This window comes from Aegilops tauschii, chromosome 7 (genome assembly GCF_002575655.3).
Source record: "Aegilops tauschii subsp. strangulata cultivar AL8/78 chromosome 7, Aet v6.0, whole genome shotgun sequence".
Classification (NCBI taxonomy): domain Eukaryota; kingdom Viridiplantae; phylum Streptophyta; class Magnoliopsida; order Poales; family Poaceae; genus Aegilops; species Aegilops tauschii.
Genome location: NC_053041.3, coordinates 648,618,210 through 648,632,092, shown reverse-complemented (window position 1 = coordinate 648,632,092; position 13,883 = coordinate 648,618,210). Strand labels below are relative to the sequence as shown.

General features: G+C 47.8%; 1 long non-coding RNA gene across 1 annotated transcript; it reads left to right on the top strand.

Annotated features, from left to right (window-relative positions):
• The first annotated feature begins 11,158 nt into the window (after nt 1-11,158).
• On the top strand, nt 11,159-12,587 carry LOC120969767 (uncharacterized). Its single transcript, XR_005764121.2, has 3 exons — nt 11,159-11,455; nt 11,931-12,018; nt 12,113-12,587. It is a non-coding gene; the product is annotated as an uncharacterized lncRNA (long non-coding RNA).
• The last annotated feature ends 1,296 nt before the right edge of the window (nt 12,588-13,883 follow it).

Here is a 13,883-nt window from a genome sequence, read left to right as displayed (position 1 = left end):
CTCACTTGATGATTTTCGCTCAAAGTCCTCGGAGGATGGGATGCTCTCAAATGACAAGTGTCAGTTCCTCTCGGAGCAGCCAACTAGCTAGTGGTTGTAGGGGGCGGTTATTTATAGCCTAGGGAGCAGCCCGACATGATAAGACATAAATGCCCTTCAATGATATGACCGTTAGGTGGGTAGATATTTTGGGACAGCTGGAGCATAGCACAGCAACGGTCGGAATTTTGAGTATCAAATACCTCAGGGCTATCATGTTCCTCACTGTGTAGGCAATCCGCACTAGCGAATTCCTAACTCCTCAGTCAGAACAAATTCCTCAGAGACTAGAAGAACTTCGTCTCTGTCACTGAAGAAATTGACTGAACTGTATGAGATTTCCAATGGATTCACTCGAAGGGATTGGTAGGTGTAGGATTTTGAGTTGAGCATCACATGGAAATTTTTCCTTAGTATTTCCTCGACCCCCTTTATCAGTACGGTGTTTCCTATGACTCAAAAAAGAGAAAATGAAACTACGAAAACAAAAGTCTTCACGCTTCATGTTCCTCGAATGAATACCAAGTCTTCAAGGTCACACCAATTTCTTCATCTTCAAAGTCTTCAGAAAGTCTTCAGAAATCCAAAGTCTTCAGTCGAAGACATTCATTTTTAGGGGTCGACTTTCTCTGTAAATATAAAACTCCTCATAGACTTATAGACCTGTGTACACTCATAAACACATTAGTCCCTTAACCTATAAGTCTTCAATACACCAAAATCACTAAGGGGCACTAGATGCACTTATAGTCCTAACCGCATGGATAATCTCATGAAGGTGTAGGATCCCGTAATGGATCTGTCATCCCTTCAGAAATGCTGTTTGGAGTGGGTGATCCAGCCGCTCAGCTACAAGGGCTAGTCGTGCCGCGTAGACTTTGGAGAAGATGCGATCAAGTACATTAATCACCATGATAGGTCTGAAGTGTCAAATGTCTGTAGCCCCAACTATTTTGGGGATCAGGGTAATGACACCAAAATTTATTCAAGACATTTCAAAATTCCAAATATAGAATTCATGAAATATTGGCATGATCACTGGTTTCAGGACATTTCAGAATTTCTAAAAGAAGGCCACTAGCAAGTCGTCTGGCCCCGGTGCCGACCCTGCCTTCATAGAGGCGATATCCCTACCCACCTCTTCTAGTGAGTACGGGAGAGTTAATTTCACATTATCAATGTCAGAGACACTGTCCACAAGCGGCCAGCAGTTCTCCGCCAAAGTCAGTCCACCACGGGGTTACACCCTAAAGAGCCCCTTAAAGAAGGAGCAAATGTGGGATGTAACCTCATCCGGGTATTCCAGGAGGGTGTCTCCCTCCCAGAGACACGGCGTAGAGCACTTCTAGCGACGCTCATTGCCAATTGCTTGCCAGTAAGCAGTAGTAGCATCGCCTTGGAGGAGCCACTTCTCGCCCCCCATCGTTGCTAGAATATTTCTTCTCCCTTGAAGATCTCCATCAACAAGGACTTACGGGAGTACCACATAAGCCAATCGTCAGCCTACAGCTGACTAAATCAGTAGCCACATCAAGTGCCTTAATCTGTTCCAATAGGTCCCCCTTGCGAGCCCTGAGGTCAACTCCCTTGTTGGCGCCCCACCCCTGCATAAACTGGCAAGTGATCTTAGAGCAATGGTGTCAGATATATGTAGCACAAAAGATCCATGGAGGATTTGCTGAAGCTTGTACCTATCGGTCTCGTACCACCTCAAAGAATCCCAGGTGTAGGAGCCATGATGGTTCGAAGTGTAAGCGCCTCGACCACAGTGAAGATCCTTCCCCATAAGAAAACAACAAGGGGGCGTGGTCGGAGCCAATCCGGGTGATCGCCCCAAGCGAGCACAGTGGGAACATCATCTCCTACTAGACACACACTAGGACCCTATCCAGTGCACTACAGATAGGGTCCACTTGTTCATTAGTCCACGTGAACCTAGCCCCTATACGGGTGATGTCACGTAGAGCCATATCAATGATGCAGTCGTTGAACATGCGCATACCTATACGGTTGACATTTGGGGAGCTCTTGTCGGCATCTTGTCTAATAAGGTTGAAGTCACCAGCCACTTCAACGGGTCGGTTTCACGATGTTTAGTTTAGGGTTTGATTCTCATTAGCCGTATGAATTCAATATTTAAAACAGACTTCACTTCTGCTCCGGTCAGTCGAAGGGAGTGGTCTGGCCGCCAGCCTCCCAAGGGTGGTTGTGTGTGTGTGTGTTTTTTACAACATACATGCACACGCAGTCACACAATGCCTATTGAAGACTGGGTCGTGTGGAGGTTAGAGATTGAATTCCGAAGACGGAGGAGTTACAAAGTAACGGGAAAGAGAGGGGGGCCAAGGGCTTGTGTGTCCTCTTGGGGGCCTCCCCTCCCCTATATATATATATATATATATATATATATATATATATATATATATATATATATATATATATATATATAGGTGGAGGGGCGTGGTGGCCATCCCTTCAAGTCATAGGGGCACACCAAGGGGGAGGAGTTGGATCCTAGTCCAATTCCCTCATTTTTCCATACACAGGTGGACTTTCCACCTCTCCCAAGCCACATGGGGCTTGAGGGACTTGTACGCCTGGCCCAATAAGGCCAGCGCGCCTCCCCTTAGCCCATGTTGACCCTTGGGACGTGGTGGAAGCCTTGGTAGACTTCTGGACTCCTCCGGAAGTTTTTGGGACCTTCTGGAAGCTTCCCAATACAATACCGAAAAACTGGAACTTTTTTGGAACCCTCAAAACAACTTTCCATATATAAATCTTCACCTCTGGACCATTCTGGAGCTCCTCGTGACGTCCTGGGTCCCATGTGTTACTCCGAACAACATTCGGTCACCAACATGCATATCCCAATATTACTCTAGCATCACCGAATGTTAAGCGTGCGGAGCCTACACTACAGGAATCAGCTTATTTGCCATCCGCTATGGCAGATGGCAAAGGCACCAAAAGCAGACGACAAAGCTCTTTGTCGTTCGCCACGGACGGCAAACCTGCCTGGCAAAGAGAGTGACGGTAAACATGTTCATTGTCATTTGTTACCTCATAGCGAACGGAAAAGGCCATTTGCCGTCGAGGGCGGACGGCAAAGAACATGTACCGCAAAAACATGCGTCAGTCACGTTAGGTCGCTAACGGCAGCCTTTGTCGACCGCTAGCAGACGGCAAAGCTGCTAGCCCTTACGTCAGCAGACGCGTCAGCAGACCCATCTCTTTGCCGTCGGCCACCGACGGCAAATTGACCAAATGGGTATGTTCACAGATTGCACAGGTTGCTGCCATGTGGCTCCTTTGTCGTCCGCAACAGACGGCAAACGACCCTTTGCCGTCGGTGGCGGACGGCAAAGTGCATGTACTTTTCAATGCTTGACCGATTACGTAAAGGTGGTAGAGCATGGAGAACAACGGGGAGGCGCTCACGTAATTTTGTCTCGGAATGGGGTAGAGCATGGAGAACGTACCCAATATTGGTGATAAATATGCAACTGAATGCATATTTATCGATGCAGCCCTTCCGGACGGGGGACGCATACTGGTTACGCGACTGTAGTTACCTAGCTAGTGTCATCAGCACGAACGCCGAACAGAGCAAATAATTAAGGGGGGAGAAGGAGATGTCATTTGTGCTCACCCATGAACGCAGGGGCAGAACTCGTCGAATACCAGACCCTCGCAGCGACGAAACAACTGCACATTGAAATCGAAAGATGAGTACCATATCATTATTGTTTTTGCCATCAACCTAATTAAAACTAAAGTAAACTAAGCCTAAACTAAAGTAAATCTAACAAAACAGAAAAAGAAGAAGAAAAAAAAGGCGAGAGGGCAGCAGTGGAGCTCACCGGAGAGAGGGCAACGGTGGCGACGGACGGCGGTGGAGGAGGGGGGCGGGGCGGCGGTGGCCACCGAGCGGTGGTGGAGGAGGAGGGCGGGGCGGGGCAGCCTTGGGCAATGCGGCGGGGCGACGGGGCTCCAGACCAGTGAGGATGGGGGCGGGTGGCGCACGGTGCCTCCCGGGCGGTGGGGGTGGGGGCGACGGGGATCGGGGGTGACAGGGCGGCGGGCCGGCATGGGCGACGGGCCGGCTGGGGCGGCGGGCGCCGGGCGGCGGGACGGCGGGGCCGGGGGGCTCTAGGGCAGGGAGGGTGGTGGGGCGGTGGCGGTGCTGGGTGGTGGGCGGCAGGGGCGACGGGATGGCGGGGTCGGGGAACTCCCGGGCAAGGAGGGGTGGTGGGCCGGTGGCGGTGCTGGGCGGCGGGCGGTAGGGCGACGGGACAGCGGGGTCAGGAGGCTCCGGGGCAGGGAGGGTGGTGGGGCGGCGGCGGTGCGGGCGCAGGGGCGCGCGGGTGAGAGAGGGGGAAGAGAGAGGGGTGGGTCTGGGGAGAGAGGGAGGAGTGACTGTTAGTGGGCACGTTCTTTGTCGTCTGTCAGCGGACGGCAAAGAGGGGGGCTGGTGGGCCGTTAGGGTCCAGGCCTCCACTGGAGCCCACCCACCTCTTTGCCGTCGGCCAGCGGACGGCAAAGATTCTTTGCGGTCCGCTGGCCGACGGCAAAGAAATGGTTGACGGTAAAGACCTTCGTTGCCGTCAGCCATTTCTTTGCCATCCGCCTTTCGGGAGCTGACGGCAAAGACCTTCTTTGCCGTCAGCTGACGGCAAAGAAATAGTTGACGGCAAATTCTCTGATTCCAGTAGTCCTATGGGTTCGAGAATCATGTAGACATGACCGAGGCACCTCTCCAGTCAATAACCAACAGCGGAACCTGGATGCCCATATTGGTTTCTACATATTCCATGAAGAACTTTTATCGGTTGAACCACGATATCAAGGAATCGGTTAATCCCGTATGCAATTCTCTTTGTCCACAGATATGTTACTTGCCCAAGATTCGATTGTTAGTATCTCCATACCTAGTTCAATATCGTTACCAACAAGTCTCTTTACTCGTTTCGTAATACAAGATCTCATGACTAACTCATTAGCCACATTGCTTGCAAGCTCTTTACGATGTTATATTACCGAGAGGGCCCAGAGATATCTCTCCGTCACACGGAGTGACAAATCACAGTCTCAATCCATGCCAACCCAACAAACACCTTCGGAGATACCTGTAGAGCATCTTTATGATCACCCAGCTATGGAGTGACATTTGATAGCACACAAGGTATTCCTCCGGTATCCGGGAGTTGCACGATTTCATGGTCTTAGGTATAGATACTTGACATGAAGAAAGCTATAGCAATAAACTCAAGTGATACAATCGAATGCTAAGCTTAAGGTTGGGTCTTGTCCATCACATCATTCTCCTAATGATGTGACCCTGTTATCAAATGACAACTCATGTGTATGGTTAGGAAACCATAACCATCTTGAATCAACGAGCTAGTAGAGGCTCACTAGGGACATAGTTTTTGTGTATGTATTCACTCATGTAGTTAAGTTTCTGGTCAATACAATTCTAGCATGAATAATAAAACTTCCTAAAGGCACTCCTTGGGTCGCACTTGGAGTCCCTGATGCGGCAGCTGGAGATGGTTCCCCCCCCCCCCCGGTCTTTTCGGCGAGGCTTGATGGTAATGCAATGATGTGATGAGCGCTGCAGCATAGAGCGTGGGCGTCCGCGTGCAATGGATGGAGACATATACTAAGGGTAGTGTAACAAGCCTGACATACGGACCCTACCCTAGGACACCGTACACCTTATGCAGGACCCTAGGGCCAGACCAGCATTCAAATGCTCTGCAACCTAACGTTCACTCGGAAGGTGATCACCACTCCGAAGGCGCGTCCCACTTGACCGGCGTACTTCACTCGGAGAACCTATCACCACTCGATAGAGAAGACCAGGAGGCTCCCCGGGATCGCAACGGTCAGGACGTGTGTCCACCTTCATCAAGCATAGTTAATACGCCCGTTACCACTAACGGGCGTCCTTAAACTCTCCATTAAGCCCTTGGTAACTAAAACATTCTGAAGAAAATATGCCTAGAGGCAATAATAAAATTGTTATTTATATTTCCTTATATATCATGATAAATGTCTTTTATTCATGCTAGAATTGTATTAACCGGAAACTTGATACATGTGTGAATACATAGACGAAACACCGTGTCCCTAGTAAGCCTCTACTAGACTAGCTCGTTAATCAAAGATGGTTGAGTTTCCTAACCATAGATATCTGTTGTCATTTGATAAACGGGATGTCATCATTAGGAGAATGATGTGATGGACATGACCCATCCATTAGCTTAGCATAATGATCGTTTAGTTTTATTGCTATTGCTTTCTTCATGACTTATACATGTTCCTCTAACTATGAGATTATGCAACTCCCGAATACCGGAGGAACACCTTGTGCGCTATCAAACGTCACAACATAACTGGGTGATTATAAAGATGCTCTATAGGTGTCTCTGAAGGTTTTTGTTGAGTTGGCATAGATCATGATTAGGATTTGTCACACCGTGTGTCGGAGAGGTATCTCTGGGCCCTTTCGGTAATGCACATCACTATAAGCCTTGCAAGCAATGTGACTAATGAGTTAGTTGCGGGATGATACATTACGGAACGAGTAAAGAGACTTGCCGGTAACGAGATTGAACTAGATATGATGATACCGACGATCGAATCTCGGGCAAGTAACATACCGATGACAAAGGGAAGAACGTATTTTGTTATGCGGTTTGACCGATAAAGATCTTTGTAGAATATGTAGGATCCAATATGAGCATCCAGGTTCCGCTATTGACTATTGACCGGAGATGTGTCTCGGTCATGTCTTCATAGTTCTCGAACCCATAGGGTCCGCACGCTTAACGTTCGATGACGATTTGTATTATGAGTTATGTGTTTGGGTGACCGAAGGTTGTTCGGAGTCCCGGATGAGATCACAGACATGATGAGGAGTCTCGAAATGGTTTAGAGGTAAAGATTCATATATTGGAAGGTTGTATACGGACACCGGAATGGTTCCGGAGATGTTCGGGGATTTATCGGAGTACCGGGAGGCTATCGAAACCCCCCGGGAAAGTTAATGGGCCTCATGGGCCTTAGTGGAGAAGAGGAGGCAGGCCACGGGAGGTGGCGCGCGCCTCCCCCTTGCCCAAACTGAATTGGACTAGGGGTGGGGACGCGGCCCCCCTTTTCTTCTCCTCTCCCCCCTTTCCCCTTTTCCCCCTCTCCGTTGGAAGGAAAAGGGGGGGCCGAATCCTACTAGGAGTGGAGTCCTAGTAGGACTCCCCCCTGGCGCGCCACCCCTAGGGCCGGCCTCCTCCTCCTACCCTCCTTTATATACGTGGGCAGGGGGCACCCCAAAGGCACAACAGACAATCTCTCAGCCATGTGCGGTGCCCCCTTGCACAGTTTACTCCTCCGGTCATAGCGTCGTAGTGCTTACGCGAAGCACTACGCGGATCACATCACCAACACCGTTACCACGCCGTCGTGCCGACGGAACTCTCCCTCAACCCTCTACTGGATCAAGAGATCGAGGGATGTCATCGAGCTGAACGTGTGCCGAACACGGAGGTGCCGTATGTTCAGTACTTGGATCGGTTGGATCGTGAAGACGTTCGACTACATCAACCGCGTTAATACAAGGGAAAACTTTGTTTTTGCCACTCTAGCTTTTGCCCACTTTGCTTATGCCACTTTAGAATTTGACATCTCATTTTTGCCACTCTTAGCTTTTGACAATATATCACAAATGCCATTCTGTTACACATCCGTGAGTTGACCGTTTATTCTAGCAAGTTGACCAGGGAAAGACCCGTCAGTATTTGCAAAAATGACATAACTTGCCCCTACTGACTTGTGGGGCCACTTTGCAAGTGACCCATACCCAAAACTGTACACACGCCAATTACAAAAACTCTACACACACATGAATTAGGCTGCTACCAATGGACCGGTGCTTAGATGGGGTGCTAAGCATATTAAATAGCTTAGCAACCAAACTCCCCAATGCATAGGTGCTTAGCTTCTTGTAGCTAAGCTCCCTTCATTTAATGATTTAGCTACTAAGCTCTCTCAGGCATTGGTGAGTTTGCTTCATTTAAATGTTTTGCCTAGGTTCACGCGCTTGGCATTGGTTCTTCCTGAGGTCACCAAACCCATCTCTCTCCTCTTAATTGCCTTGCCACATCAGATTTTTCGTCTACATGGCATGCTTAGCACCCGTACAAGGTGGAACATTGGGAGGGGCTTACTCCAACAAGACCACACACCCGTCCCCATCCTCCCACGAGAATGACCCGACCACATACATGCCGCCTCGTCTGGATCCCGATCCGCCGCCACCGCGTACGGATCCCGGTATCCGCCGGCCACTGGTAGAAAATGGGCCTTTAGTCCCGGTTCGCAAAGGCCATTAATCCCGGCTGTGCAACCGGGACTAAATATGCGCGACTAAAGGCCCCCCCTTTAGTCGCGCCTCTTACGAACCGCGACTAAAGGCCCGTCCACGTGGGCGCCAGGAGTCCGTCGGGGTGGAGGACCTTTAGTCCCGGTTCTCGTGGCTAACCGGGACTAAAGGCCTCCTCCGCAGGTTTAGGGTTTTAGCCCCCCTAAACCTGGTTTCTTTTTAATTTGTAGTGTTTTATTTATTTTATATTTTATTTTGTGTTTTTATTTTAATTTTGATGAAGTTTCAGTACACATATTCTACGCTACTATATACATGCATATGAAATTTCAAACAAGAAGAATTCAAGAGGAATATATAATATATATTCAATCTCGGGTGACCATATACAACTTCGAACAAGTTCCCATACACAATTAGGATGGATGACCATATACAACTTCGAACAAGTTTCAATCTCGGGTATGCATATAAATTTCTTCGTCCTCGGTATAGTGTTCTCCTTTAGGATTGATGACTTCCCTCATGAGAAATCCTGCTAATTCATCTTGAATTGGTCGGAAGCGAGCTTCTGGACTAAGCCTCCTCCGCAAGTTATCCATCGCCTTCCGCACGCTATCCGATGCCTTCCGCTCAGAGGTGTGTCTCCGGATGTTCTCAAAAACATAGTATCCACATAGATTGGTCCCCGGTGGCTGCTTATCCACATTAACTAACCTTCTAAAATCTAGCTCATGTTTGAATTCACCGACAATTTCTTCTGAGAACCATCTCCAAACCCTACAGGCCAAAGAAAATTAAATGAACAAGGGAGTTATTAGTTACTTGATATTAGGAAATGAACGAAAGAGACCGATCGATATAGAGCTCAAATGATTGAAAATAATTACTTTTGCAGCATTTTTCTCATGTCGGCCCAACGCTTTGGATCCGAATCCATAGAGTCCATGATTAGAACTCTGGAGGTGTGAAGTTCAATATTTAGCAGAATCCAGTGGAACCTGCGGACACGTTACATGCACAGTCATGCATAACTCATCGATTAGACATACCATGCATGGAGTAAACAAAAGAGAATGGGCACAAGAGAGAAACACTCACCCAAAATGGTAAGGAAATAGAATATGACTTTTGAGTTGATGCTTTCTAAGAAACTTGTACAAGTCTTTCTCCACGTCTTCGGGGTGATTTTGTAACACATGTCCATTAACGATATGTGGGTCAATGAACCCAACATCATGGATGTTTCTTATTTTGCATTCCCAAATCTTCAATCTGCATAATAGCGTACGCAACAATATAGTTAGGACAATATATATATATATAGTGCAGGCAATGAAGAACGAGATGAGGTAGAAATAAATCACTTACAGAACGTAGCAACTCAGCATAGATTTGTCGAGCTCGCGCAGATTGAACAGCTGTAACAATTCACTCATATGAACTTGTACAGAGTACCGTTTGGTGTGATGCTCCTCTGTAACATCCGCATAAATATATTCTTTGTCGGCCCATGTTATGAATTGCTTGCACCAACGTAGCAGATTTCGCATTTGTGGTGGTAGACTCTTTTCCCGCGCAGGCTCGACGAGAGGCCCATTCCGCACATATTGTAATGCTATCTCACATACTGGCGCATCCTCAAGGCCTAAGAAGGCACGAAGAGTCAAACCCATCTCAGACGCTTGTTTCATGGCACTCGCTACAGTCAATCCAAGTGCTGCCGCAGCTGCTATGATCTCGGGGTCCTCTTCCGGACCGGCTTTCACTATGAGCGGGGGGATCGATTGTTTATTCTGCATCCCGAGCTGGTCAACTTGTTTCCCGCTTTTTTTACTTTCTTCTTTCTCCTCCTTCAATATTTTTGCTTGCCTACGAAGTTCATGTCCATAGTCGTCAGGCATATTCAACTCGGCTTGGGACGGTGTCGTCAAAAAATCCTTAGCCCACTTCTTTTGCTTCTCAGTGAATACTTGCTTGGGCTCAGGCTCTTTTTTCGCCTTCGTATCCGCCTTCCATTTCTCATAATGAGAAGACGTGGCCAATTTGGTTTCAGCTTCACTAAGTTCCCAAGGCCTTGGGAGGAGAGGCTTCAGTGATGGCTCCGATACCCTTGTGGTCTTAGGTACATAAGGGTCCGGGTTAATAGTCCAGGAGCGGGTTTCCTTGCTGTCCGCCTGCTTCTGCTTCTTCGCCGGAGGTGGATTGGGGGGCGTCGTACCCGCCGGAGGAGGATTGGGGGGCGTCGTACCCGCCGGAGGTTGTGGATAGGGGGACGGCGTCGAATGGCGTGACGGAGGTGTAGGTGAACCACCACGACCACCACCACCGCCACCACCACCACCACCACCACCATCGGAGGGGGTGGACTTGTTAGCCTTGGCGCCTCGCCTGGAAACACTATGTACTTTTTTTTCCATAGAATGATCTGGCGCTTGACATCTCCAAGTCTTCTCTCCCCTTCGGGTGTAGCTTTGTCAATCTCCAGGTCCTCAAACTCTTGGACTATGTCTTCCACCGTGACACGAGCATAGCCATATGCAATGGGGTTGTTGTGGTGGAGTGCTCCAGGTGTACAGGGTAAAGCACTGCCGGTAGCTACCTTCGTGGAAACGTTCCCCACGGGATAATGCAGATCACATTCTTTCATCTCCTTTACATCATCCCTTTTGTCGCGGTTCGATTATTTTAGCGACTAATGGGGGCGTATGGAAGGCTCTGTTTCTACTAGTGGGCACATCCACGTCCCGGTCGGCCTCCCCTCCGCGGCGCCCTGCTCTGGCCTCACCGATGCATCCCGCATATGCGGTCTCCCCACTGCGACGCCCTGCTCTGGCCTCGGCAGCGCTCCACGCATCTCCAGCCTCCCCTCCACGGCGCCCTTCTTCAGCCTCCGTCCCCAACGCGGTCCACACCAGCGACCTCCCTTCCTCCTCCTTCAGCAGCTCCCATGATGTGAATCAACCACACGAGATGGAGGGAGTTGCGCCATCGGCCACGGTGGCAGGGGCGGCCCAGAAGACCTCCGATCTGCTGGTAACTCTCGCTGATGCACAAGTTCTGAAATCCTCAAATACCCGGTGAAGCATTGATGTGTAGCATTTGATCTGCTAGAAATAAATTACTTTTTATGCTCCTGTTTGTTGGTTGGATTTGATCTGTTCATGGGTGTCTAAAATCCTGATAGTTAAGCAACTGGTTTAATAATTCCTTTAGATGCAGATAGATGGTTCTTTTGATTTTGAATGGAAGTTGCTGGTAGGGGATATTACAAGTTGATGCTTGTTTATTCATTACATATTTTTATTGTAAAAGGACATGGCATTTGTACAGATATGCCATACACGCTGATTGCATAATGTAGCACTAGATCAATAGTAATGTAGGAAAAGATATAATGGAACATTGCAAAAATTTATTGTTTTGATCAGTTTCTATAAGCATAGGTTTTCCATGGTATACACGTTGATTGCATAGACTGTCTAATTCCACATTGTTTTGCCTATAGGAGCCAAGTCGCCCCCTCCCCTCTTGAAATTGTCCCTGATAGAAGACATAGAAGCCAATGCCATTGATGCTGAAACTATGGGCACTACTAGGTAAATATTCTTGTTTTGCTTCAAAGAATCCATAATGGTCTAATTCTGCCTATTCTTAATCTGTATTTCAACACTTATTTTCATTCATTCTCAGTTCCAAAAATGGTGCTACAAACAAGAGAAAAGGAGGTGATAAAGGGGTAAAGTCTAGCCCAACTTCTGAAGCATAGAAGACTTCTGCTACACATGATAGCGCAGCAAAGAACACAACAAGCAGAAAATGTCCTCCGTCGAAGAGCACAAGAAGCAAAAAGAAGCCGCGAACCGTGTCGTTTAACTGATGCAAGTACATGTTATTTTGTGGAGAACTATGTATATGTGAACCTGGCTGTGTAGCTGATGCAACTACATGCAATTTTGTGGAGCAATATGGATATGTGAACCCTGTTGTGTAGCTGATTTACTACATGTTATTTTGTGGAGCACCATGCATATGTGAACCTTCCTCTGTAGCTAGACCTTATTGTACTATGTTCAGCTTGTGTGGAGCTTTCCTTTTGAGTGGTCCATATGCATGTGAGCCTTGCTGATTAGATTAGATGATAGATTTGTACTCTTATGAAGTAATTTATTGATATTTTGAATTTCTTAAACTCTTTACTATGTTGTTGGTCATGATGTTATTATTGTGCTTACTTCTGGTCAAAATATTGTGTAATTATGTGGCATATTATATTTTCAAATAGCTCATGCCAAAATTTGCAACCCATCAGCTAATAATATAGTGAATTTAGACATTAACAGGAATGGCAAAAGCAATATCTGGTAAAAACTGGAGTGGCAAAAGCAAAACAAATAACTGAGGGCAATATGGTCTTTTCTTTCCTCCATTTGGTCAAAATGTCCATTGACCTAACAGAATGGCATTTGTATATTGTCAAAAGTTAAGAGTGGCAAAAGTGAGATGTCAAATCCTAGAGTGGCATAAGTGAAGTGGGCAAAAGCTAGAGTGGCAAAAACAAAGTTTTTCCTTAATACAACGCTTCTGCTTTCGGTCTACGAGGGTACGTAGACACACTTTTCCCGTCTCATTGCTATGCCATCTCCTAGATAGATCTTGCGTGAGCGTAGGAAATTTTTTGAAATTGAATGCTACGTTCCCAACACATTCATGGGGCGGAGGCGCGATGTATATAAGCCCCCCCTTGCTCCGTGGCAAGGGTACGAAATCATTGTAATCCATACACTCGATCAACAGCTCCAGAGCACCGAGGCGTGTAGGGCCATTACCTCCACCGCGAGGGGCTTGAACTCATAAATCCGAGTGTAACGATTGCGCCATAGCTAGGCGCTGCCCTCTAATTCGTATCCCTATACACTATTGTCAAACTTACACCCACGACGCAATGTATGCCGGTGCCGGCATGTCCAAGATGATGGCTTCGCTAGTTCTGGTTGAGTCCTGCCATCCACCTGCCGTCTCCTAGGCACATGTGAGTGGAAAGTGGAAGGTACATTGGCCGGGACAGCCCTGAGATGCGGTTTTCTTCGGAGGCACTTGGCAACGGCTGTGATGCGGCCTAGAGGCTCTTAGTCTAGCTACCTCTCCATTCATGGTTGGAGGATGGACGAGGCAAGACCTTTCTTCGTTGCGGTCTGTAGTTGGTCGCATCTCCTCACCTGCTCGTTTGGTGAGGACGATGGTGTGTGTGCGTGTGCCCCTCCTTATGGGAGGTTGTACCTGTACTATTGTTTTCTTCTTGTTCGGTGAAATGAAACGCAAACTCTTTTGCGTTTTCTTGAGAAAAAAACTTGTCACACAAGCATACAAACACTCAGTCGGTCTTACTATCAATGACACCCAAGATTGAAAGCAGTTCATTGCCTGGGCTGGGCGCCACCACTTCTATTAAGATGCTTCTGAT